The 26733-nt window shown below is 47.7% G+C and overlaps 1 protein-coding gene across 3 annotated transcripts in view; it reads right to left on the bottom strand.

The window, feature by feature from the left end:
• Reph (Regulator of eph expression) overlaps nt 1-26733 on the bottom strand; it is a 194153-nt gene that overhangs the window by 22546 nt on the left and 144874 nt on the right. The gene's annotated exons all lie outside the window — the stretch shown is intronic.

Below are 26733 nucleotides of genomic sequence, written 5' to 3'. Positions count from 1 at the left end.
CGTTTTTCGTTTTGGATTTTTTTTTTTTTAACCTTTACTGCATGGTGAACCTGTTACTTAGTCTGCCTGCCTAGGCCAGACGTTGAGAAAGGGATATAATTTGTTAGTTGAGTTTCCCGACCTTCTCACTTCTCACTCGCCATTTGCCTCAAAGCTATGCGACTTGCGGCTTGAGTGCAATTTATTTAAGGTAACTTCTTCAAAACTTTAGGAGCGTTGCCATATTGCTTTGTTTAGGGACGTTCCGAGCAACGTTCTAGTGTGGCTGCTTTTATGCCGACAACGGGCTAAGAGTTCAGTAGCCTGGCATATCTCGGGAGGGGTGGTGTACCGCCTTGTCGCTGCTTGGGTACGGTGCGGATTTGATCACTAATGTCAGTCCCAGCCTTCGACCTGCGGGGGCCCCTTCGACGGAGAAGCACTACTTACGGACCTGCTGACCCCACTTGAGCGAGAGAGAAAACCTGAGCCGCAGCCGTTCCAGAGCTGCTGCGCTGCCAGGCCTCTTCAAGGTGCAGCGTTGGGCTGCCCATCTACGAGTCCTTTTCCCGGCGGCGGACGAGCTGTTGTGATCGGCCCCCATGTCTGGGCGCCGCTTGGACGCGTGGAATGGTTCCGGCTTCGCAGCGCGTCCTGAGACGTCCAGAATCGGCAACAACACAGCAGTAGTACTGCGAATTCCTTAGAGTCGTCGGCTCGTCTTGCCAAAAGCCCTTTGGGCACGCACGACCGACGGATTACCGAGGGGGGGCTGTTCGCTGTCTGGGCTGCCTAGAAGGAGTGGTCATTGCTTGGGTCGTCAACATTCAGCGGACAATGAGCCGAGCGCTTTGTATCCATCTTCGGGGACATTCCTCACGTTCCATGGCGCCTTTCCCGAGCGATGTCTCCTCGAAGAGTCATCTCGGCGCGTACGACTCCCCGTTCTCGCACTGTGCCAGTGGTGTCGTGTATTGTGTGTGTTACACCCTCGCCGGGCAGCGAACTGGGCGGGCCTCTCCTCCCTTCCTGGGTTGGAAAGGAGGCGGTGTGACTTTCTCCCTTCGGGGGCATAAAAACGCGAGCGCAAGACGCTCGGAGAGAGAGCTTCCTTCCATCATCTAGTATGATGCTTACTCCATGTAACACGCTACCTTCAACATCATGTAATATAGTGTAAATAAATCGTTCAAGTTATCAGCTCCGGCTCCTCGGCCCGTCTTCGCCCTGACCCTTGGATGGCTCCGGGCCCGACAAATTCCCCCAGTCACGACATCGTCTCCTATAAAAAAAAAAATGGGATTGCAAGCGAGATTCGCAAATTGGACTGACTGACGCAAGGAGACAGTCGAGTTGCAAGACACTAAACACACTCACAATCCTGTCGCAACAAAGAGGAGGAGGACAAGAAAGACGACGTTCCCTTCAAGCACGTTGCTGGGCAGCATGTCATCGGGCCAAGAAAGGAAAGTAGTAAGAATAGAACGCGTATAGGGGAAGAAGCAGCGAGAGTGGCGGCCCCATTAATATCGCGCGATTCCACCGTCGCGGGGCATCATCGTCGCCGGTGGAAGACGCACCGCTCCCAGTTTGTCCTCGTTTGCTGGGACGTCGAACAATTGACATCGCACGCCGGCAGTGCCACCCCGATGTCGTGGGCGACACGCGCGGACAGCAGAGACGAGGAAGAAGAAAACCATATCCGCACACTCGCGACACCAATCCACTCGCTCCATCTCGCCGTGGTTTGCCTGTCCCTCCGTCGTTCCCGACGCGAGAGAGGAGGAGAGTGCCGCTCCTGTGAATGCCGACTCGTTTTGGCACCCCCCGTTTTACTGCTTTGTTTCGCTTCTCGCCTAGATGTGCACACACCAGCCGCTATTGTGAACAACGGCACGAGTCAACGGCCCTCGGGGCTGACAACACGAGGCGATTTTCGATTCGGCACAAAACATCCAAAATATCATTACGAGAGACGCCGTAGTGGAGAGCTCCGGAAATTACGGCTATCTGCCTTTCTTTTTTTTAACGCGCACTTAGATCACTGCAAACGGGCTTCGGATATTTCGTATCCATATGAGAATTCCGGTATCGAACCCACGATCTCATCAGGGGAGCATCACTTGGTTTGGCACAGGGTTATTGGGAGGTCATCCATGAACCCATATCTAATGCAAAAAAGTACCAGTTATGGTTTGCGTGCTGTTCATGATTAGTCAAGCACCTATTTTTTGGCGGTGTCTTTGCTTTAGCTATGCAAGGAATATTGTTTTATGCTGTGTTTCTTCGGTTTCTATTCATTGTCTTTCGAGAAAAATTAAATTTTAGCTTGTCGTTTTTTGCTCGTTTCTAGTCTTTCGGACAGAATATTTCATTTAAAACAAGTGGCCGCGAATTCGGCACACAGCCCCGGTGGTTTTGCACGCGTTCATGCAATGAGACATTTGCCGAAACGTCTGTTCTGTAAGTGTTAGCCGCTTCCTCGGCTCCGAAGGCCGCAACATCGCGGCACGTGCAGCTTCTCTAGCCACCGAACTCTCGACGAGCGCCAAGAATCACCATAGACTCAGCCGCACCCGTACACACTTGCATTAGTGGATGTGTCGTAGAAAAATAACATCAGCAACTAAATTACTTGTTGCACAACATGCACGCAGCACATACGCTTGAATGGTGTGAACTTGACCATTTATCTTCAGATAGTTTCCAACATGTGTGACGAACGCAGTTGAAGCCTTGTCTATCTCTCTTTGATCTCTGCAATTCGCAATAAAAAGAGACGCATTGAAGTAATTAAAGAAAAACATGTGGAGCTAGCGAAACGGCTGGGAGCGCGCAATGAGCGTAGCATATGTCATGTTTTACATGACACGCACATCGGGATCATCATGTTTGTATGTGTCATTTACCTTCGTTGTCCATTCACGTCACGTATTACCAAATTTGGTCAAGCTAGCGTAAAAGCGGCAAGCGCATCGTGAACGTGGTATGTTGTTTTGTTCTTACATGACACTCATGTAACGAATTTCATGTTTGCACCAGTCATATACCTTCCTCATTCATTGCTGTCCCGTAGTATCGAATTTAGAATATGTGAAGCTAGCGAAACGAACACGAACGCACCATGAGCGTGGCGTGTAGTCATGACTAGTCATAACATGTCATGATTTTTGCGCTAAGTTTGTCACTTATGTTCACCATGCAGTCATGTCATACCATATTAGTTTTGCTAAGATGTCACGTGAATGAAACCATTGCAAGAGCACTAAGACTATGAAATGTAAATCACGACGTTCATGACATACATGTCCCGATTTTCATGGTATTACTAGTCTATTATGCTCGTCAAAAGTCATGTTATGCCATACAAATTTTGGTATCGATACCATTATCGAGACGGCCAGGAGAGCCAAAAGTCGTAGGCGGCTAGACAGACAGACAGACAGACAGATAGATAGAGATAGATAGATAGATAGATAGATAGATAGATAGATAGATACGGTCAATGTCGCCGAAGTTCGCTAAGAAATGCTTCGCATTTAAAACAAAAGCTTGCGTGAGGCCAAATGACTGTTCTCGGCGTCCGAAGCAGCAGCACAGTACTGCTGTAAGTACAAGCGCGGAAACGCTGACGCATGGGCAGACGAGCTTGGGGAAAGCGCGCCGACGCCACCTGCAGCAGCGGCGGCGGCGGGACATGAAATATCGCGCGCGCACATTCCTGCCCTTATCCGCTTCGGCGAAGGTCGAACACTCGAAGCGACGGTGACAAACGGTGCAGCCAGCACGGCCGGGTGTTCCCAACTGCGTTGACGCGAAACGCCCGCATCGCCGACTTCCACACCAAGGTAGCTGCTGCGCGAGGGACACCCCCTTGCACCGAACACTCGCCGACGACAAACAAGGCTCGCATATGGGAACGCCTGAGCGTATGCGTACAACATGTACACATATGCGCACACCAGCTTTGCATGGCGCGATCTCTGTGTCACTGGAAGGGGCACAGAACATGGCAAGCGAGAAGGAATACGACGACGGGCATACGGGGCCGGCATCCTAATTATGTAGGCGTGCAGCCTGCTGAAAACGACGGTGCTCACCTGCACGCAACCATAGCGACAGCGTTCCATAGAGTTGCCGAGCACCAGTTGCCAAATAGCAACCGCAGCTGCGAACTGCGTATACTCCTATATTTCCTCTTTGATTGATTGATATGTGGGGTTTAACGTCCCAAAGCCACCATATGATTATGAGAGACGCCGTAGTGGAGGTCTCCGGAGATCTCGACCACCTGGGGTTCTTTAACGTGCACCCAAATCTGAGCACACGGGCCTACAACATTTCCGCCTCCATCGGAAATGCAGCCGCCGCAGCCGGGATTCAAACCCGCGCCCTGCGGGTCAGCAGCCGAGTACCTTCGCCACTAGACCACCGCGGCGGGGCATGCTCGTCTGCATGCTCGTCTGAAGATTACTGCTGCCGCATAAGCACCGAAATGCTCTCCTTCACTTCACTCAGCAAGGCGATCACAGAGGTATTATCTTCGCAGGATAACCATTAAAGTTGCTATCTATCTATCTATCTATCTATCTATCTATCTATCTATCTATCTATCTATCTATCTATCTATCTATCTATCTACACACTCGCGCGGCGCAAAAGGACACGAGGAACGCGTTGCAGCCTCATTTCACACGGAACATCCATAAGATCCACGCCTGTTACCTTTCTAGAGCACCTATTTGCCAGCCTGGTGACTTTCCTGCCAGAATGAAAGTCATATCACCTGACGAATCGGTCGTGTTTTCAATCGTGGGCCTTGTCAATCGCCGCAGTCACCCTAATCCCGTAGTCATTGTTAACTGCAATTCACAAGCACCCTCTTCTCGGCCCGTACGTTGGTCGCTCTAAGACAAAAACATAGACTCGCAAGAATTTGGAAAGCCAGTAAAGCCGAGTCACGGCATGTTGGACTGAGAGGGAGAAGTGAGCAATAACACAAAGAGAGCCACGCGTTTTGTGAGTAAAGAAAGGATAGGAGAGAAGAAAGCTTGACGGGGGCCATCGAGTAATCAGGCAGCTCCAATCGCGAGCGACAACGATCGCACAAAATCGGTGGCTGTTGTGCCAAGCGTTGTGCCAGCGTAACAAAAGAAAGGGTGCACACCACTAGAACACCGTTTCGTCAAGAAAACAATGGGAACACGAAACAAACCGAAAAGAAAAAAAAATGCCCAACCTCGCCGAAGGGCACCGTGAGGAAATGTGAATGCATTTCTTGCGCAGAGCGAGGGTACCGTTGCCGTCAGACATTCGCCTCCACCGACTTCTGCCATCTCCGTGAAAGAAGACCAGCCAGAGAACGAAAGAGCGGGGGCGCCAGTGGCGATTGACAGCGGCGTCTCCAGCACACATTTTCGCATGTTCTTGAGAGGCGCCCAGCCAGCGAACGGGAGAGTGGTGCGCCAGTGGCGTTTGACAGCGGCGTCTCCAGCACACACTTTCACACGTTCTTCAGGTGCGCCCAGCCAGCGAATGATCGAGAGTGAGGCGCCAGCAGACGGCAGAGGGGGCGCAGACAGAATGAGCGGTGAACACTGCACCTACCATCTCCTAAATTCCCTCCCACCACATGCTCCGGTTGTTAGAGGCGAGGATAGCCGCACAAGCCCGCCGCTATTGCTATGGAAGAGGTAGTGAAAGCAGAGAGATAACCCTGCGGGCGTGTGGCCACGACCACGGATAAAGCCGGATTCCTGACATAGCCCGGCTAAGAAATGCATTCGCAGTTAAAAAGCAGCCAGTGGAGCCAAGACGTCCAGGCGGCTTTCACACCCTTGTCCAGGGCACTCCGGCCAGGCCTCCTGTGCAAACAAACAAGCTGTGAGGACGTATGTTATTAATGGTCCCTCCGTACTTTGCGCTCACAGGCACAGGAGCCAGTGCACATGCGGAGCACAGAGGGAAATTGACGCCTCATTAAGTCCGCCACCACGAGCCATCGCGGTCATTGCTGTTTATGCCGAAACACGCTGCAGTTCGCACCTACGCAGGCGGTAGGGAGTGGACACCCCAGACCCTACCCCCCACACACACTCTCTCTCTCACGTCGGTCAGTTGGCCGAAGACTTCTAAGCTAACTGGTATAGGCTTCTAAGCTCATGTTATAGGTTCGCGCGCACGGACTGCGCCTGCAATGTGTGCCTCGCACTACCAGTCTGTGTGGGCAGGCATAATCTTAGTCCCCGCTACGGGCATGGTCAGAGGAAGCCATAAGCAGAGCATGGCTGACCGCCTCGGCCAAAAGCGAACGCCGATACTGGCGCGTTTGATTGTGTTTGTTTGGCGAATACAGATGCAATATGGTGCAAAAACAGGACACTGCTGTTTATAGAAACCCCATAGCTCAACATACTTGTTAGTATAGTCTCTATACCATCATTATCAGCAGCAGCAACGGCGGCAGCCTATAACAATTGCAGGACGAAGCCCCTACAGCAAGGCCTCTGTTGACACCGAACACGATTTCGACCTCTTGGTACATGTTTCCAAGTTCTAAGTGAGTTATTCTGAGATTCTCACGACACGTCCTGTCCGGTCTATTTTGCCATCACCTAATACTGCCTCCGAATCACTATATAGCAATCAAAAACACGTAAGAACTATAAAGCTACGGGAAATTTTTGCTGATTCCTGCCTTCTCTGCATCGTCGAAAATTCACGTAGATCACACGAAGACACAACATAGAACTTCACAAAGATCAGCGCAGACTAACCAGCCTTTATTCCATAAGAAAAGAAAAAACATTTACAATACCGAAAAGTACCTCATAATCACAGCGCATGAGCGAAACGACCCTGAATATATTGCTTTACATAAAGGAAACGATAAATCCATTAAAAGCATACACTTTTCTAAAACTAACACGAGGATACTTTGGCGCTGCGATCATTCAGCGACCATGGGAATGATGGCTAGTACACGGCTTCGCCTAGCCTTCGTACCTGCGGCGGCGTATCGCACATGCGGCTTCGTTTATCGCTGTGTTTCGGTTTTTTTTTTTCGAAAGAGCAAACGAGCCCTTTTGAACTTCCTGACCTGATTTGAAATGGTAAGCCTAAAAGGTTACTGAAGCCAACAACTGAACATTTGCTGATCTTAGTTTAGTTTTATTTTTGTTGTAGCTCCTGGCCACACGAGCACACACAGAGTCAGAAGTACGAAGATAAGACAAATCCGTGTACTACCCATCACTCCCATGCTCAATGAAGCACCATGCGTTGCAGCTCTGATAGACACTAGCGCAAGAGTTCCCTCTAGACCTCTGCTATATTTAGGAAACTATGAGTAAAAAGGTACACACAAATTTCGGCCACGTGTTTTTTTTTTTTTTTGCTGGAACCTGTTTCTGGAAGTTTGTTAGTCAGAACACGACATACTGTTTTCTGCAACTCGCGATAGATAATTATTTACAGGCTCGTTATTATCGACCAGTGTCAGTTTTGGTTTCAAAAACAACAAGCCACCGAGTGCGACTATCACCAACAAGCGGGTGCAATGTTCGATCATGTCAGCACACAGAACTGTGACGCACTTCCGCGCGGTTCGCATCAAGAAGTTTCTTCGAACAGGTAACAATTAAGGCAGCAATGCCATCAAACACAAAACTTTCAGTTCGCGAGGCACCACCACGGACTAGCGAGCAGCTGTCGAGTAATAGCCTGGAGCAAACGCGGCCGTAGAAAAATGGCGGCTATAACGTCGTTATAATTTTCTGCAGCGTGGTCACATGAGAGAATTAGGGGGTCCCAAAGGGCCCCTCCCCTTTGAGGGTAAAAAACCAGCCCTGTCCAGTTGGCGCGTCGAAAATGCACACGTGGCGCCGCCAAACGAGTTGGTTCCAAAAGTCCCAGTAAGACAGGGCCATGTTGAAACGCATACGGAACGTTGCGCGACATGTTATCGGCCATGCCTGCTTTTACGCTTTTTTTCTGCCAACTTTACAGCCCAAAACGTTGATTTGGGTGCACGTCAAAGAACCCCAGATGGTCGAAATATCAGGAGCCCTTCACTACACCGTCTTTCATAATCATATTGTAAGTTCGGAACGTTAAACCCCGCATATTAATTATTTATGATTAAATTTAATGTTCGTGCTGTGCACGTAATCTCATCCCAACGATGTAAGATTATCTAGATCCGCAAGGCAGAAGTTACAATGTAATGAGGCGGTAACATGAAAGAAGTAAAGGAGCACGTGCGGCAATATTTATTCATTCTTATGGAACAAAGTCAAGTTGTTTGCGCCGGTCCCAGTGAAGTTGGTTTTAGCGAAAATTTTATACTGTGAAGCCGCACTAGATAGCCCCGCCATTCCATCTTTTATTTTTTGTGTATCGCAAAAAAAGATCTCCACCAATGAGTTCGCGGCGCGCCAAGCCTACAGGAAACGCTCCAGCAAAACGCTGAGAGGGAGTGAAAGACTGCATTGCAGTTCGTGTCTTTGCGAGGAGCGAGCGTTGAAATATCCTTGGCCCCGTTTCGGCTTGATTTTTCTCGCACTTTCGATGTACGTTCTTGGGCACACTGCTGTTCAGCGCCTCCACACAGACGCGCACGCGAGCGCTAGCGCGCATAAAATCGCTGCACTCTGCCGATAGTTACGAAACTGCCGCAATTGTTTAACACGACACGCCGACTCTGGTAGGAGGGGCACGTGAGTTCGGCAGAGATGAAATAAGGTGCACGGCAATGAAATGAAGCAGCAGCGTGAAATAAAAGGAAGTTAGTAAGGCCAACCGCGTGGGAGTGTTGAAATCAAATAAAATCGGAGCGTAGAGATCGAAAGAAAAAGGAGAAATATTTCTTTCCATTAAAAAGAAACAAACAAAAAATGCCGAGAGAAACGCACACATCAACCGCTACAGAAAGTAAGCGGCATTAACAATTCGAGAGAAAAACATGCTGAGCACAACCAGCTCAAAATGTCATACTGTATCGACGAATGCAAACGCCGCCGCCGACGCCCCACGTCGAAACGAGCTGGGCCATAAAACTTGCACGACGCCAAGGGTAAACAATTTCTCGAGGTCATAAATTTGTTTTCCGGCTTTTGAGAAAAGAAAGCAATAAAAAAAAACCCATAGAACTTCAGACAGACCATCAAATGAGCCGTTCAAGAATAAGAATAACCACCGGTTCGTGGCACAAATACACTTTATCTACCGCTTGACAAGTGTAACTGCTGGCGTGAGTTAATAGGGTGAACTTTTTTTAACGGTACTTGACCTTCATCGTATCCCACGGTTTACCTTAAAGATTTTGTTGATGCGTTCCCGGTGTGTGTTTCAGTTAATATAAGTGTAGGATGCCACGTCGACAACAGAATGAAAAGATTGGCCGCGTGTCTTCTGCCGGGAAACGAAGGCTTGTGCAGGGCCACTGGTGGCAAAAGAACCGCATAGCGAAGGGTAGGGAACACCCGCCTTTTCGACCATCGCATTGTCAGCGCAGCGCATAAGAAACACTGGATCTTTATGTTTACGCATCCATTTTCTAGTAAAAAAAACACACCCTAAGACTTGCGTATTGATGTTGTGCCTCAGATATGCGTCCTATCTGCGTTTTATCGACAATGCTCACAAGAAATCAGGCCACCTTAAAGCTTCGCTTTTAGGAGTCGAACGCGATAGCGACATCTTGTTCTTACTGCGTGCTTGAAGCCTTTTAAAATTTGTTATGCACTCACTATACAGTATGTGGCTTTAATGAAATAGATGCAGTAGCGTGTGTGCCTTTTGTAGGGGGGTACCGACATTCAACCATGTACTCACTGATAATTCTGACGCCCGTTGCTAATGGACGCTCTTACCACACATTATTACGTCAATATTTCATGTTATACTACGAGTCCTGTATACAGGACACGTGTGGTTGGGAAGCATTAAAGCTACTTTCACTGCCTTTCCAAGCAGAGGTAGTTCTTTTCACAAGCATAGGCGTGGCCGCATGGTGGAACATCCGCTTGCCATGCGAACGACCCGGGTTCGATTTTCACTTGGACCCAAACAACGCTGGTTCAGTCCCCGCTCTACTCCAGAGTTTTTTTTAATGATTTTTTCTATTTGCATCGTTCTCAATTTTGGGTCACGCATAAGACGATATCGCTCACAACCAACAAAGCGGACACCGGTATTTCCGCGAAACGAGCTCTTAATGCTATCTCGTTAATGTCACAATAATATCGCATACTACGTGAGACCGTTTCCGCCACACGTATATCATCTATATATATCGAACGCGTTATTCGAAGGTCGTAGGTTCGATTCCTGCTCACGCCAAGTTATTTTTCACCAACTTTTCTTTGTTCTTATACATTGGTTCTAATAGTTTTTCCCCTATACATTACTTAGAATTACTGTGTGTTTGACCTCATATATATATATATATATATATATATATATATATATATATATATATATATATATATATATATATATATATATATATATAGGGTACGTGAGAAAAAAAAAGCAATGAGAACATGAGGTAGACCCCCGGCCGCCCTTTTTTCCGACGATCACCTTTAGGATGTCTCCACGGTCTGCATATCCTTTCTTCCACTAACATATTGTTCGCGACTAGACGGCGCCGCATGGCTCTGGCGGTTCGGTGTGGGGAAAAAGATTTTTTAAAGAAGTCTAAGCATTTAACTACTCACTGCCACATGATCGTCTCGTCGTTAAAAGAGGGGCGCCGCGTATTGCCGCAGAGGCTGACAAGCGGGTGCAATGTCGAATGTGGCCCGCTTCTGGGTTACGCAGTTTACGGGCCTCCTGATTGTACACAGGGTTGCTTTTGGACATTTCAGGCTTGGCACAATTGAGTGGTTGGTAAGGTAGAAACAGAGAGAGACGACAGCTGTACTTAGAAAAAAAAATCACACCATATTCACGGAGTCAATGATGATTGGTGGGGCGCAGCGTTCGTCAGTCTGTCTGTCCATGCGTTCTTGCATCTGCCTATCTGTGTGATCCTTGGTGCATCCTTCCGTTTGTTCATTCGTCTGTCTGTGCGTCCATCTCTTTTTGCGGCCATCCCTCTGTCTGTCCATTCGTCCGTGTGCCCCTCTGTCTGTCCGTCCGTGCGTGTGTCAGTCCGTTCGTCCGTCCATATGTCTAGAGAAAACTCCAAGCACAGCCATCTCACATCTTTTCATCATGTATTCATCATATACAAGTGCCCCCATCCAGCAGACATTGTAAGGACCGCTATTTCGGGTATGTGCCACTGGTGGTTACGTTCTACGAGGGACGCACAAACCACACCATAAGGAGCTTCGCCCCTAAAATAGTTACACTTGGAAGTATTTTCAGTTGTCTAGTGACAGTCGCGGCTGAAGTGCAGTGAGCTCAATTATTCTCACTATGGCCGTTACTATTTCTAATGCAGCAATTGCTGCAAGTGTACCCGGATTCTCATTTATTCCTCTTTCGAGGGTGTTAAATCGGTGGATGAGGTATGACCCTCGTTGTTCACGTTCTCAGTTTGATTGAAATCCCGTTTCTAAGAGTGTTACTGATAGTTTGTCAAATGTACGGTCGGGAAGGTTGAGATGTTGACAAAGTTAGTCTTGCCTCAACACGGAGATGAGCCCTGAAGTCGTGTAAGGCAGCATCGTAATTGTCGGTAATCTTTCTCTCTTTTTCTTAATAGATCCACCCAGTACGCCGCGCTTAGAGGTATGTATAATTACGGCAACGTTATCTCAAGCACGGAGACAGAAAACAGATGCGCCAAGTGCTTTCGGTTACATAATGTCGCAGAAGCCAGCCGAGGTGAGAGAAAAAAAAAAAACGGCAATTCCACGCTCGCAACGACAACCAAGGCAAACACTGCGCAATCGCGAAAAGTCCGAAACAAGCAGATGACGAGATATGAGGAACACGAGAACGGCGCCGCGCTCGAGTCGCTAACGATGTAGGGCGGAAGTTGTGACACACAGTAACCACGTGGGAATCGATGCGCGGTTGAGAGACACGCGCAGTGACGCACCACACTTTTCAGACGAGATTTACGAAATGACGCAACGCATTCGCCGATCACTCGCAAACGCCGATCAGCGCTCATCGCGCAACTAACGAGCTCAAATTTGGCCCGTAAAAAAGTGGAAGACGTTCCGAAACCACAATGCCTGACAGCAGTTTAGTTTCGCATCGACTCGTGCGCTAGCTACCACAAGGCCCGGTAAGCCCAAAGTCAAGAGGGGCACACGTCCACACGTAAAAAGTAAAACTTTTTACTTACCACGTTAAAAGTAATAACTGATCATTATCATCACCATCAGCCTGACTACGTCCACTGCAGAACAAAGGCCTCTCCCATGTTCCGCCAGTTAACCCGGTCCTGTGCTTGCTGCTGCCAATTTATACCCGCAAACTTCTTAACCTCATCTGCCCACCTAACCTCTGTCTCCCCTTAACCCGCTTGCCTTCTCTTGGAATCCAGTTAGTTACCCTTAACGACCAGCGGTTATCCTGTGTACGCGCTACATGATACCCGCTGGTCGTTACATGCGCTACATGATAACCTCCCACATGCGTACGTCAAAAGTAATAACTATTGAAAATCAAAAGTATGTTTCTTCAGCGGCAAAAAACCGAAGACAGGAAAAAAAAATAAAAGAGCGTTACTGCATCTGAACACGAATAAAATAAAAACAAGCGAACAAACAAAAAGAAACGGCACTGAAGGAACCATAAATAGCGGGAGCATTGCTATTCCCATGAAAGGTGAGCCAATTGAAAAAAAAAACGACAAAGAAAAATATAAAAAAAGACTGAAACCCTTGATTGGATTGGAAGCAATATATCCGCGTTAGCCGAACAGAAGTAGTAACAGTCGTATACACACACAAAAAATATCTTCCTAACAATGCACACGAAGAAGATTAAAACTGCGCAGTGAAAAGCAACGCGAAAACCAAAACAAAGAACACATTGAAAGTATTGAACAGAAAAAGAGAAACGGGCAAATAAACAGCTGCTTCACCGTGGCCCTATTTTTCCCAGGCTCGAATTCGCTCCGTAGGCCAGAATTCAATCGGCGGCGCTGGGGTGCATATCATGCAAATTGAGTCCCGTTTTCACCGCTCTTAGTTTTCCCTCTAGCTACTTTACAAGAAAAAAAGAAAACAAGCCATATTGCTATTCTACGAGCTTATATAAGACTCGCACAGTAAAGTTGTCTTTGTGCGCATTTATCCCCCTTTGTTTTCCCTCTCTCTTAACATAGCTTCCATCAGTTCCAGGCTCGTACTCCCGATATCTCTTCGGTCTGAGAGGCAAGTGGCCTCTCAGACCGAAGCGACGCGCAAATAGCAACGCTGCTCGCCAGAAGCTCTTCAGTATCGCACAGCCCGTACGTCTGGGGTTTTTTAGTTCTTATCGCAGCGTACAGTTGTTTTCTTTTTTTTTTCATCGCTTCCTGTGTTCATTCGTTTTTTTTTTCCTATAAAAGTTCAGTTATGCGCTTGTCCAGTAGTTTTTTTTTTTCATGTTGTCCCACGATTTTCACGCTATTTTTATTCATCACAGTTTACGAACTCATCCAACCATCTATCGTCGTGACTTATACTGCTGGAAATTTCGAAGGCTCGCGTAAAACAGTGGCTGAACCAAGTGATTTTCTATACGCCATACGAAAGAAGCGCATAGAAGCAGAAAGTATGTATTGAGAGAGGAAGAGTTTGAGCAGAGCCTCGGAATGTTTGCAGAGGGCAAGGCAGAGATTGCAACGATCACACCGGTTCAGACGAGACGCCCGCACAAGGCCACGGCAGTCCACGCGGAGCACTTACTTAGAGGTGCTGAACACGTGTAAGCTTCCGCATTGAGAAGCAAGAGGGGCACAGTGAAAGCGCGTGTCGAACATACACAGGCAACGCACAGGAAGTCGCCAGCGGCAGAAGTTCGCCTCGATGCATCATAGGCGGCTCACGGCTACCCACTCAAATTATAAAGAAAAAAGACGGTCGCGTAGGCTTTAAAACATCACACGCATACTGTATGCGGAAGGAACGCTACGCGGTGGTTTCTGTGAGAGGACAGAGGGGAACAAGAGAGAGAAAAGCCACCCGCCTTTCCGGCATCAAAAAGTAGACGAGATTTGCATTTTACCGCGCTTTCAGCTTCCTCGAGAGACTCTTAGGATGGCGCCCCTCGCCCAACAACTTCTGAAGCACCGGGCGGTGACGGAGGGGTCGGGTTAGTTCGTGTTCAAACTACTCCGCGCAGACGGCGGACACAACGGGCATCGTCGACGGCCCGCGCACACTTTCAACTGAGTTCTATTACAATAACACACGAACAGATAGCCTACAAGGACCGCATAAAAGAACGTAACTGCCCGTGAACAACAACACGTGCCACAGAATCCAAATACGGGTTGTTACTTTATCTTATGCTGTTCCTTATTCCCTTTTCGTGTGGTTCTTGCTTCTGTAGGCTATCTATATTGTAATAAAACTCAGTTGAACATCTGCGCTGGTCCTTGTCGATTCCTCGTGCGTTGTGGCCACCGTTCGCGCTGAACAGTTCAATAATGACGGAGTAGGCTTACGAAAATTGCAGCGTTCCGGGATGTGCGAGCGAGCAGAGACAGACCAAGCCTGCGTACTCAAAACCAGGAAGAGGGCAAATATAGAAACGAGCCGCCCGCCACAGGAGCGAGAAAGTAAGCTTCGCGGTAGCACGCCGAATCCAGCGAAAAGGCGCGGGCGTTGCGCCGAGAAAGGCCCAAACGCGATCGCTCCCGGGGCAGTAATACTCGCCGCTCTTGCGTTACAATAACGTATAGTATGCCGATCTGCGAATATTTACGTGCGAATGGGTGCGGACATGTGCAGGTGTCCGGATGAGGCTGACGACATACGCACGGAGACAACATTTGCGAGCGGTGTTCACTACAGAACTTTATTATTCCCTACAATATTAGGAAGAATAATATTAAAGCCTGGGATTTAGCATGCCACAACCGCGACATGATTACGAGGGACGCCATAGTGGAAATATCGATTGCTTAGAGTGGTTTATTGTGCATTGACATCGCACGCAGTGCTTGTCGCATTTCCGCGACCTCCATCGAAATGCCACCGCCGGGACCGAACGCGCGACCTTCGGGTCAAAATGCATTATTCCTGTAATCTTTACGCGAAGTCTAGGATGCGACGCAAGCCCACCTGATCGGGAGCATTCTTAGCTGGAAAGGGCAAGTACCAACCTCCCACCGAAAAAAAAAAAAAGGCGCCGTATCTGCATGTTTCACTGCAAGACGACAGTCTTGCGTGTGGAGAGAGTGAACAAAACGCTTATTTTATGTTCTACGCGAGAAAAATCGGTGGATTGTACTCCGGAAGCGCTGCGTTAGGGAGTCTCAATCCGTGCAGCGAAGGCTAACGAGCGCATCGAGGCACGTTAGACACGAGCGCTATCTGGCAGTTATCTTCGAAAACGAAGGAAGGCGTGAGCGCCCATGGAGAAAGATGCGCACCTGGCAGGTGCCACCACCGTGACGTCTTAGAAAGCGTTAGAAACACTTGCCTTTTTGAGCATCGCGTTGCACTGTCAGCGCAGCGTGATAAACGCTGCGGTCCTTAGAATTACTTGTGTGTGCCTTCTCTAGTAGAGAGGCACAAATACAAAACATCGACGTGTTGTTATGGTGCCTCAGATTTGCGCAATAATTGCTTTTAAAGACGATAGTCTTTCTTGGGGACCTTTAACACCAAAATTTTGGTCTGTCTGTCTGCCTGTAAATTTGTTTGTCCGCGGTAACAATATCCCCTAAAATCACCAAACGATACCTCGAACGGTGAAACCCATCCGCAACGGCCACCAATATTGCTCAAGTTCCAGCATTCATACTTGTGCGATCGTCAATTAAAAAGCAATTATTGCACATATCTGAGGCCTAACACCTAACAAGGCTCCCGTATAGCGTGACCAAAACGTTATTGTTTGTTCTGTTTTAACGATTAGTCGGTGATTGATGTTTCTCACAAATCTTTCCGTGCGCCATTATAGACGTATATTAGATGCGAGTACCAGAGTCTTGGAAGAACGCTAACATCATCTTAATACATAAGAAAGGAGATGACAAGGACTTGAAGAATTACAGGCCGATCAGCTTGCTCTCTGTAGTATACAAGCTATTTACAAAGGTAATCGCTAACAGAGTAAAGAAAACATTAGAATTCAATCAACCAAAGGAACAAGCAGGATTTCGAACAGGCTACTCAACAATTGACCACATTCATACTATTAATCAGGTAATAGAGAAATGCTCAGAGTATAACCAACCACTATACATAGCCTTCATACATTACGAGAAGACGTTTGATTCAGTAGAAATATCAGCCATCATGCAGACACTGCGGAATCAGGGCGTAGATGAAGTATATGTAAACATTCTGGAAGAGATCTACAGGGGATCAACTGCTACCAGAGTGCTTCATAAAGAAAGCAACAGAATACCAATCAAGAAGGGTGTAAGGCAGGGGGACACAATCTCCCCAATGCTATTTACCGCGTGCTTACAGGAGGTTTTCAGAAGCCTAGAATGGGAACAGTTAGGGATAGGAGTTAATGGAAAATACCTTAGTAACCTGTGCTTCGCCGATGACATTGCATTGCTGAGTAACTCAGGGGACGAATTGCAACTCATGATTACGGAGTTAGACAAGGAGAGCAGAAAGGTGGGTCTTAAAATTAATCTGCAGAAAAGGAAAGTAATGTACAACAACCTCGGAAAAGAGCAGCGCTTCGAGATAGGTAATAGTGCACTTGAAGTTGTAAAAGACTATGTCTACTTAGGGCAGGTAATAACCGCAGAGCCGAACCACGAGATTGAAGTAACTAGAAGAATAAGAATGGGGTGGAGTACATTCGGCAAGCACTCTCTAATTATGACAGGTAGATTGCCACTATCCCTCAAGAGGAAGGTATATAACAGCTGTATCTTTCCGGTACTTAGCTACGGAGCAGAAACCTGGAGACTTACTAAGAGGGTTCAGCTTAAATTGAGGACGACGCAGCGAGCAATGGAAAGAAAAATGGTATGTGTAACCTTAAAAGACAAGAAGAGAGCAGAGTGGATTAGGGGACAAACGGCGGTTAAGGATATCATAGTTGAAATAAAGAAGATGAAATGGACATGGGCCGGGCATGTAGCGCGTAGACAGGATAACCGCTGGTCATTAAGGGTAACTAACTGGATTCCCAGAGAAGGGAAGCGGGTTAAGGGGAGACAGAAGGTTAGGTGGGCAGATGAGATTAAGAAGTTTGCGGGTATAAATTGGCAGCAGCAAGCACAGGACCGGGTTAACTGGCGGAACATGGGAGAGGCCTTTGTCCTGCAGTGGACGTAGTCAGGCTGATGATGATGATGGTGAGACGCGAAGCAGCTCTTTTGAGTAGCCTGTGTAACGCTGTTCGTCTACGTCTCCGTGCCAACGCGCCGCACGACGTCCCCCCCCCCCCCCCACTGAAGTTGTTGGAACGATGCCAAGTAGGTTGCACGTTGACGTCACCCTCCCCCCCCCTTACCTTCACCCGAAGCAGCTGTCGGCTCTTCCCAACACAAAAAGGTGGTGTTGCTCCTCCACCCGGCTCGCAACACACACTCTTTTGCTTCATCTTCTCCACTACCTGCAACGCTCAACCCACGTCACGCAAAAACACTTGTTCGGCTTGTTTATCTGCCATGGAACTTGCACGAAACCCAACTCGCCTCCCGCTTTTGCGTTTCAAACGTTTACTCGAATAAAGGCCACACCGAGTGTCGCTTCAAGCCGTTCGTCCAGCACCCGCATCGACGCCCGTTTCAACCGGGCCAACGGCGTGCGTACCGTTGATGCTCATCCCACCATGGTTCCATTCAGGGAGATGGCTCATCATTTTTCGAAGCGTAAGGCACGACGACGATTAGAGACAGTAGGGAGGGTGCATACACACAGAGTCGCGCCTTACACTTTAAATACGCGGAGGTATACGGTTCTTAATAAAGTTCGTCAATTTGGTTCTTATTACCACTGTTATCTTGAGTAGTCTTATACGTTATTCATTTCAAAAAATAGTCATACAAAAATAAAAGTAAATCTAAGGGGCAGCGCATTCGCACTTAACCGCGCAGTCCATCCGTTAATTTGGCTGCATCTGCTACCGACGTTTGCACCTTTGTGACCGCTTCAGAGGCCGGATTCGCCTTTATATATGCTAACATAGTTCCGTATCTGACTCAAAATCTCAGCATAACAAAACAATTCTAGTCGAAAGCCATCGCGGTCTTCTACTTTAAAGGAGCACTTACGACTTGAAGGCCTCGCAAAAGGGACATGTTTCGTTTCTTTGATTCATTGTGTCAACGCTCTCCACACATCAGTTAGGCAAGTTGCATGCAATATTTCTTGATTCTGATTTATTTATTTATTTTTTACTGAGCGCAAGCAGATCTACTTGCAATGGACAAAATCTCGACAAGTCGAGGCATCCCTCAAGTTCACCAGCTCTGCATCTTGCATGCCGTCTAAATCGCAGACATCACTGTAAGAACGGCACTTCACTCATCGTTCTTTATGTGCACCACAAGAAGATGGGAGATCAGCCGTTGGTACGTCGCGTCTCCCCGTCAAGTCCCACTGTTATGACACGTTGCTGAGAAGTCACCCTCTCGATGCTTTGCTATGTAACCGGTAATAAGACTATATTATTGCCTTCCCAGACACCACAATGCTCGTTTTAAAGTTCTCAACACCAGTGCTTGCAATCGGGGCAACAAAAAATTAATTTGTGTCAGCGCTCGCTCTTTTAGTGCGAGAAAGCCGGTGCGTGATGCGAAAAGTCAGGTGACACGTGCGTTCATTTTTGTCTTTAGTGACAGCATTCGCGTAACTTGCGCGGTGAAATAGCCACATCGTAGGGCTTTCGTCTTAGGGATCCCGCCTGCGAGTTTATTATTCAGTTTTTTGCCCCCTCCTGGCGTTTCCATGCTCGCTGCTAGATTCTCGTCTCGTCGTATAACGCGGGGACAGAAGGGCGGGAGCGCACCTTCTTCCTCCTCCTCCCTGCACGGCCGCAGCGAAGTGCTCCCTGTTCTTCCATGCATGCAGGAGTAGTAGACCACTGTCACCAGTCTTTCTCTCTTTCTTCCGGAAACACGTCTACACCAACCTCCCTTCAGTTACATTCAGATCGCGTGCGTGGTGGCGCTACGCATGTGTGTGTTGTGTACGGAAGTATTTTCCAACCACCGTTGACGAAGGCTCCGCAGAGTACAAGTGCGGAGGAAACAAAGAAAAAAAAAAGACATTTTTTAGGCCCCAAGGATACACGAACAAAAAAATAAAACAAATACGCAAGTTGAGACGCGCTTCGCTGCTCGGCCGAGTGATCCATCGACAGCTCGAAAGACTCCAGGAAGACGGCGAAGGGAAAAAAAGCACATACATGCAAAAGTGAGAACAGCGAAAGGATGCGTTGCTGAACTTGCTTGGCTGCCTCGGCGGCAAAGGAAGCACGGAGATGGGTAACTGTACAATTTCGAGCAGGCTACTCGGAAAGAAAGCAGAGAGATAGTGTGTGCCCTCTTGAACAGCGGCCTCAGTCGAAAAATAGAAGGCACACCGCGGTGCGCGATATATGACGCAATAAGAATCAGTCTCGCTGCGAAGCGCCGCAGAGGTCGATGCCGACGTCAAACCACGAAATCGATGTCGCCTTCGGACTGCGTCACTCACAGTTGTGCGTCGAGAAGCAGCGAAGTCGCCCGACGACTGCGCTGCGTTGCTTGGCTTGGCTACGAAACCTGCTGAACGCTAAGCCAACAGTTCGCACGAACGAACACGAACTTTCCTGGACTGAAGAGCAACGTCACTCACCCCCTTGGTTAACGGCGCAGTAGCCTTGAGCACAATTTCTGAGCGAATTCAATTACCGAAATGTTTCAGCTTTTCCCACATAAGCGGCACTAGTGCTGAATGTGTACTGGTGTAGAGCGAGCGAATAGCGGTTTTTGGCTCTGGAAACGTGTGTCAGGAGCATGCGCGGCCTAATCACGCTGACCTCCACATCGGAGCCCGCAACCGTCCCTAGGAGGAAAACAATAACTACTAAAAGGGCAAAAATAAAATAAGGAGCGGGGCACTTTATGATAATTCAAGGGCAAGCACTTCACTGTTTGAAGCAAGATAGGGTTGGCTTAGAGCACGTAGTTCTGAAGCGAGATTTAGTCAAGGAGAGCAATGTATATGCTCTGGGCAACATGAGGATTGATTGATATTTGGCTTTAACGTCCCAAAAGCACCACGTGATTACGAGAGACGCCGTAATGGAGGGCTCCGCAAATTTTTACCACCTAGGGTTCTTAAACGTACACCCAAATCTGAGCACACAATTTCGCATCGGTCGCAGGCGAGATGACGGAGACTGAAGAATAAGATATAGACCTGTATGCACGCACGAACCCACATGGGGTTTTAGCGACGAGCAAGGAAAGCTGAAAACGCCCGCTTAGTAAGAGACAGTTAGTTGGCAGAGAACTAGACAGAAGTAGTGGGGAAAATAGGGCCATTCTCCCGTGAAGGATAGAAAACTGGGCAATGAATCCGTATTTGTTTTTTTTTTCGCAAATATATATTTAATGTAAATATAGAAAGCATCAGGCCAGCTTTTCTGTTTCATTTTTTTCTTTAGTCTGGTGACACATTGCTTACTGCCCCGGTATAAAGGGGACGCTCATAGCATCCTTCCATTCTTTCAAGCTGTTGACACGCTCAACACAGACGTGAACGCAGCTGTACACTACACCCTAGGACATGGTCTACAAGATCGGATGCAAACGTTAAAATAGCAATCGTTCTTGAATAAATGACGATGCAAAGCTGACACAGCGCGTTGCAGTGGAGGTTGTTTAGCAGTAATGTCTCGCGAATACTGCTAGCAGTTTTTTGTTCCTATTTCTCGTAAACAAATGAAAAAAAAGTGTTTCAACTGTGAAGGAACATTTGTAGCAGGCACAAAAAAGCGGAAGAAGACTCGGTGAAAAAAAATGAAAAATTCGCTCGCGAAGAACGCACAAAGGACGTCGTCGCATCTAAGCGCCCCGCGCTTGTTCCGCATTGATGCCGACGAGCAAACAATGCAGAGTGCCGCAAAATGTGGCCCTCTTTCAGCGCCGATCCTTGTCTCCTTATCCGCAAAGCTATAAGGGTGCGATGACGGCGGCTATGACAAAACAAAGAAGCCGGCGCACTTGCGCAAAACTCGTGCGAAGGACACACAACGAAACGCGGGCACACACTCACGCGGAGTGTTATATGCACGCCAGTCTGGGCTTCCCTCTCAGCGATCAGTAAAAGCACAGTGAAAGATCACCATCTCGAAAAGGTCTATAAAACTGTTTGATTGCAGCGCAGTTCAAACCAGCGGCACTAAATAAAGATCGCGCCACACGGCGCGCTGAGAACCAAAGAAGCCACTTCTGGACTCGTTGCCACCACACGTTTGAGGCAGGTAATTTGGGAAGTTCAAGCTGTAACAGCTATTTATTCATTGATCACTCAGTGAGACAAGCAGTGACTCGAGCAGTGAGCCTTAATGCCAAAATGTACGAAGCATTTGTGCTCCAAAGCACATGGCAGGGTTAACGAAATTAAGCTCTTTCTTTTTTAGTTTATTTAAACAATATTGAAATTGCCCAAAGCTTAAGGCCAACATTGCCTGACTAAGTCATGCCAGCCGTGCCACAGTAGCAGCAGGCAGACGACATTTCACCATAAAAGCTTACATGCAAATAAATCACTAGACTTGTTTTACAACGATGAAAGTAATAAGTTCTGATAACTCGAAGCCAATTTCTGCGAAGAGGGGCGAAAGCCAGGGGGCTCTCAGTTCCCAATAACCATTGCACACACGGACGCGTTGGAATTTGCGGGAGTTTTCCCCTATAGAAATACATAGGGCTGTGCCGGGCATCAGCAAGTATGAACTGTAAATTCGAAATAACGAGCTTTTACTGTCGCACTACAGGATACTTCCCTTCAGGCCACCTGCTGGCATAAACATAAATAAATGACCGGAGTGCACAGCGACAACTCAGTGGACAACTAGCTCCCCCCGTTTATTGAGGAAAAGCCAGGTTAGCACACTGAGGGAAGACAACGTAATATTTAGAGAGCTTAACACAAGCAAAACGCAAGAGAACACGGCAATAAGATCTTCCTCGCAAGGCTTGAAACATGAAGAACCTGTAACGTTCCAAAATTCGAAAGGACTACAGGAAATGAAATATAATATTAAAGCAGATAGAGTGGCTTGCTAAGTAAGACGCGACACTTGAATACCAGGCCCGATTGGGTACTCTGCACGGCGTGTTGGATGGAAAAAGAAAAGTTCAGAGCATAACGTTACCTGCATTCTTGTTCTCTTGCACAGATCAAGAAAGAATGACAAAGTCGATGGTACGTCCGGGATTCGTTGTCGCGAGCCGAGAGGTCGCGGGTAGAACTCCACTAGACGGAATTATTATTTTGCCATTCGAGCATGTGTATAGTTTCGGCATCATTACCGTGACGGAAATACGTAACTGAAGTTTTCGTGGACCCCGGCAAAAAAAGTCATGTTGAAAAAGACTGAAAGAAACTCGCCCATAGTGAGCAAACTATCTACAACCTCCAAACGGAGGAGAAATCGAAAAATGAACACCAACCAAAATTGAGAAGATACCGCAACAACACCAACCGAAATGGCCAAGCTACCGCGACATAGAATGCGAGCAGCACGATACGATCGCAACGACGCGAAGCGTGATTGAGGACACTGTTATATGCGGCGCTTAAGTGCTTCAGTAGATTGCAAAGCTCGCGCGCCTTTATTCATATTTTTTTTTTCTTTCGGCAGAGGACGTTGAGCGCTGTCCTTTACTAAAGCATTATGCACAGCCAACCACAAAAGCTTACGGACCACGCGGGCGGGTGCCAATCTGCCTGTGTGCGCCACCTAGCGGTGCGCCATCTACCACTGAACGCCCCGCTGAGCCGGAAATAAGTCTTCGGTATATCCACACAGTATACTGGTATATTGATTTTCTGCTCCCGCACACAACATCGTTAGTTCGTTGTTTTCACACAAGCGCGCTTATACGCTGTATGAGCGTTGTTACGCTTCTACTTCGACTACAGAAACGAGGCTCCCACGGCGTGCTTCGAACGGTGCACCATTGGGTTGATGTTGGTTCGTGCGAAACATTGCGATTGATAACATTCACGCAGATAGGCTGTTCTCGACACAGAAGCACGAGCTGTAGATAAGCAAGCGGCGACCGACAGCAAGACGCATTCATCCCTTAAAAGAAAACAGACACCGAATTTACTCGTGCCGAAATTTTTGCGTCAGCGAGTAGCTATTGACCCCCTAGTAGCGATTGGCGACCTACAATGCAACTCAGGGACGAATAACAATCATTTTTATTCATTTATACCACTGGTATCTAGTACGATTCAAAACGGCCGGCCATCGTTCAATCAAAGCAGTGCGACGAAGATGAGACGTGACGAGTGAGTGCGCTTCAATGCTTTGGCGTCAGTCAGCGCCCAATAAGAACCCTTGGATCGTAGACGTCATCGCTACTAGCACATCGTCACTGAAGATGGTATTTGTGGATTGTAGCACACCAAACACGTAGCACTAGTTACGATGTCGCAGGGCAGGGCACTCCTCTTTCCATTAAGCCGCCACACGCTGTTCGCCGTCGAAAAAACTTCCACGCGACTGATGCGATTTAAGTTTGGTCAAGATGACCTACGCACACCCGGCAATCGAATGAAGGGCCCATCTCGATTCTGAAAATTGATGTCAGTAAGGCCAATAGTTATCACACTGGCCACGAATTTTTTCACCTTTCTGGTTTAAATGCGGCGCGGTTTTAGCCAGCCATGCTTCGAATACAACTTTAGTTAAAAATGGCGTACCAGCCTACTTTAAAAATAAATAGATACAATTTTACAACGCATGCAAAATACCCTCGTCAAAGTCCCGTTCACCGTCAATCAAAACGAGTAATCTACCGACACACACTTCCACACATATGCCCGGCTCAGTCAACTTAAAATGCATAAGAAACTCGGTCAAATCGACAACATACGTTTACTCTAAAGTCTACGTAGTTGTAGAAAACGAAGGTTAACGGGGGCAACAAATCTTGACTAATCGACTGCAAACTCAATTCATTTATTTAATTTTATTTCTCGCGCGGAAACACGCACGCGCGGCGACCGTTTCGAAAAAGTGAACTAATTTGCAATGCAGCGAGCAACCGAAAAACGACGAGGAAACGTCGATCATAGTCGACGTTCAAGCAACAAGAGGGCGCAGCGTATATGTGGACATCTCAGCTTTTTTTTTTTCCCCTCTTTGCACGTTTTTCCAACGGCATACAAGACTTGGCAACACTGGCGCGCTGATGTGACCTCGCAGAAACGCTTTGCGCGTTTCCAAGGTAAACGCTCGTGCTCTGCCCTCTCTCTCTCTTGTCGGCTCGAAGAAATAAAAAAAGCTAAGCAGAGTAGAACGAAAAACGCCGAAGCACGCTCCAGGGAGTCACAGTGTGCTCTGCTCCAAGATTTTCCTCCCTTTTTATTTTTTTGCCTTCTCCTGTCAAAATCTATGCCGCGGCGAACAGCAACGGGATCTGCTGCAGCACCCAGCCCGCGCGCCCTGGGGGCGATATGCAACTTTCTGAAGCGCTGCAAGCGCAAGAATCGGGAAGGAGGAGACGGCGGAGACACAGTACCGTGCAGCGTAGTCAAAGTTACGAGCCCGCGTTTCGGTGCCATCTGCATCGTATAAGGGTAGGCGCTGCTCGCAACGGTAGCTGCTTGAACGGCCGCGAAAACTAGAACAGCTAATGAAACCCAATAATGAACAAACAGATTGAGGCAATTCTCGAATGTTTGGCGCGATCAAACCCTGCGAGCAACTGCACAGATGCTAGAGGAGAGTGTCTGTGCCGGTTTGCCATAATATATACGGTAAGCGCAAAAACACCGCACTGCCGCGGCCTGCTCATCGCTATTTGTATCTTCTAAACCTATATTGGCTACAATAAATATCTCATCCTGTTAACGCACGCATAAAGCTACTCTCGCTACTAAAGCTTTTAGAAATCTCGGTACATTTATCGTGGCTGCGAAATCGTGCAGTATATACCGTCGCTGGAAAAACACCTTGCCGAGTGTGCGTGTGCATGGCGCACTACTTGAAACGCTGTGATATCCACCCATCTTGTATTCAATGACATATCATGTAAACTGTTGAAATTTCCCACAAATACAGTTTCTGACGTCGCGACGGATCACCGAAAACGGGCTCTATTAGTTTGATTTGGGAAAATTTACTTGAAAGTCCAAAGTTGAGATCTTTCTTTTTTTTTTCATTTCTTTGCCGAAGGTACACCGTTTACTCGGGAAAAACGCAACTCTCGGTCTTTGGTAAGCTGTTGCCTCGGCCTGCATAGTTTCCGCAACACTGCGGCGTTTAAGCGAGCCAGGGGAACAGTGGTGCCGCCATCACAGCGTGTACGGCCCTTTCCTCCCTGCGAGACAAGCCCTGTTGCTTATGCATGCATGCAAATGGAGAGCGGGTCTCAAAAGTCGACGTCGCCGAGGCCTGCCAGTCTGGGCGAAGAGCGCACGTAGCCAGCCGCCTTGCTGAAAGTGCGCGGCCGTGGAAATCATGCACGAACACTCGCAGGAGAACGAACTCATAAGGAACGAATGCAGTGGAACGTGGACGGGTTGCACAACATAGGCCCACTTCCACTTTACCCATTGCGCTGTTCGAAACGCTACAACGCCGTTCCGTCGTCAAATCCATCACCTCAGAAGCCCTCGTTGAAACGTCGCCAGCACTTGTGTAACCAAAAGGGGAAAGGGGCGAATCGACAATCAGCCTGTATTGATAAAATTAAACAGGAACGTTAAAAAGGGCCTCTAAAAACAGAAATATCTGGCCCCAACAATGAAACAGAACAAATCCTACTTCTACGTCCGGGTGCGGCTGAGAAGTACCGTTTTTTAGTGTACGAGCATAGCAAGCGTTACCTTTGCCACCAAGCGAACAAGTCACATTCAACTAAATTTTATTTCATCTCAAAAAGAAGGGAACACTCGGAAGAAAAGTGACCTTAGTCACTTGATAACTCAAGCCTCCCCGATACCTAGAAAGCAACATTTTCTTCCCATGCCCTTCACTAAAACAAAGAAAACAGAAGACCACAGAACTTCCATAGCGCGAATACCTTCATCACGCATTCGCGGATCTTATAGAAGGCAATTCTTTTTCGTTCCTTTCTGCGCCAGAGCATCGTATTAACGCGATGCGCCGGACCCTTTACAGTGCAACGTACATCTTTCTCTAACAGCGCAAAATAACAATGGAGAACACATGGCCAAATGGGTTTCCTTTTTGTAAGAATGTCCGGTAGCTCGAAGTAGTCCCCTTTGTTGTTTACGATTTTCGGTCAATAGCCGTTCTTTTCATAAAAAATCTTTCATTGTCCAAATGCGGCGCTCTACTTTGAAAAGTTATGTCCGAATGAAATACCGGCTGTCCTTACAGAAATATGATCAAGAAAGCCTACAAACTGTCTAATTTTACTTTTATTTTAAACACAAAACTTTTTTGCCAAGGTACGCCACGGTT

This window comes from Rhipicephalus microplus, chromosome 6 (assembly GCF_043290135.1).
Source record: "Rhipicephalus microplus isolate Deutch F79 chromosome 6, USDA_Rmic, whole genome shotgun sequence".
Taxonomy (NCBI): domain Eukaryota; kingdom Metazoa; phylum Arthropoda; class Arachnida; order Ixodida; family Ixodidae; genus Rhipicephalus; species Rhipicephalus microplus.
The sequence above is the reverse complement of the archived record's forward strand: the minus strand, read 5'-3'. Positions and strand labels throughout refer to the sequence as shown.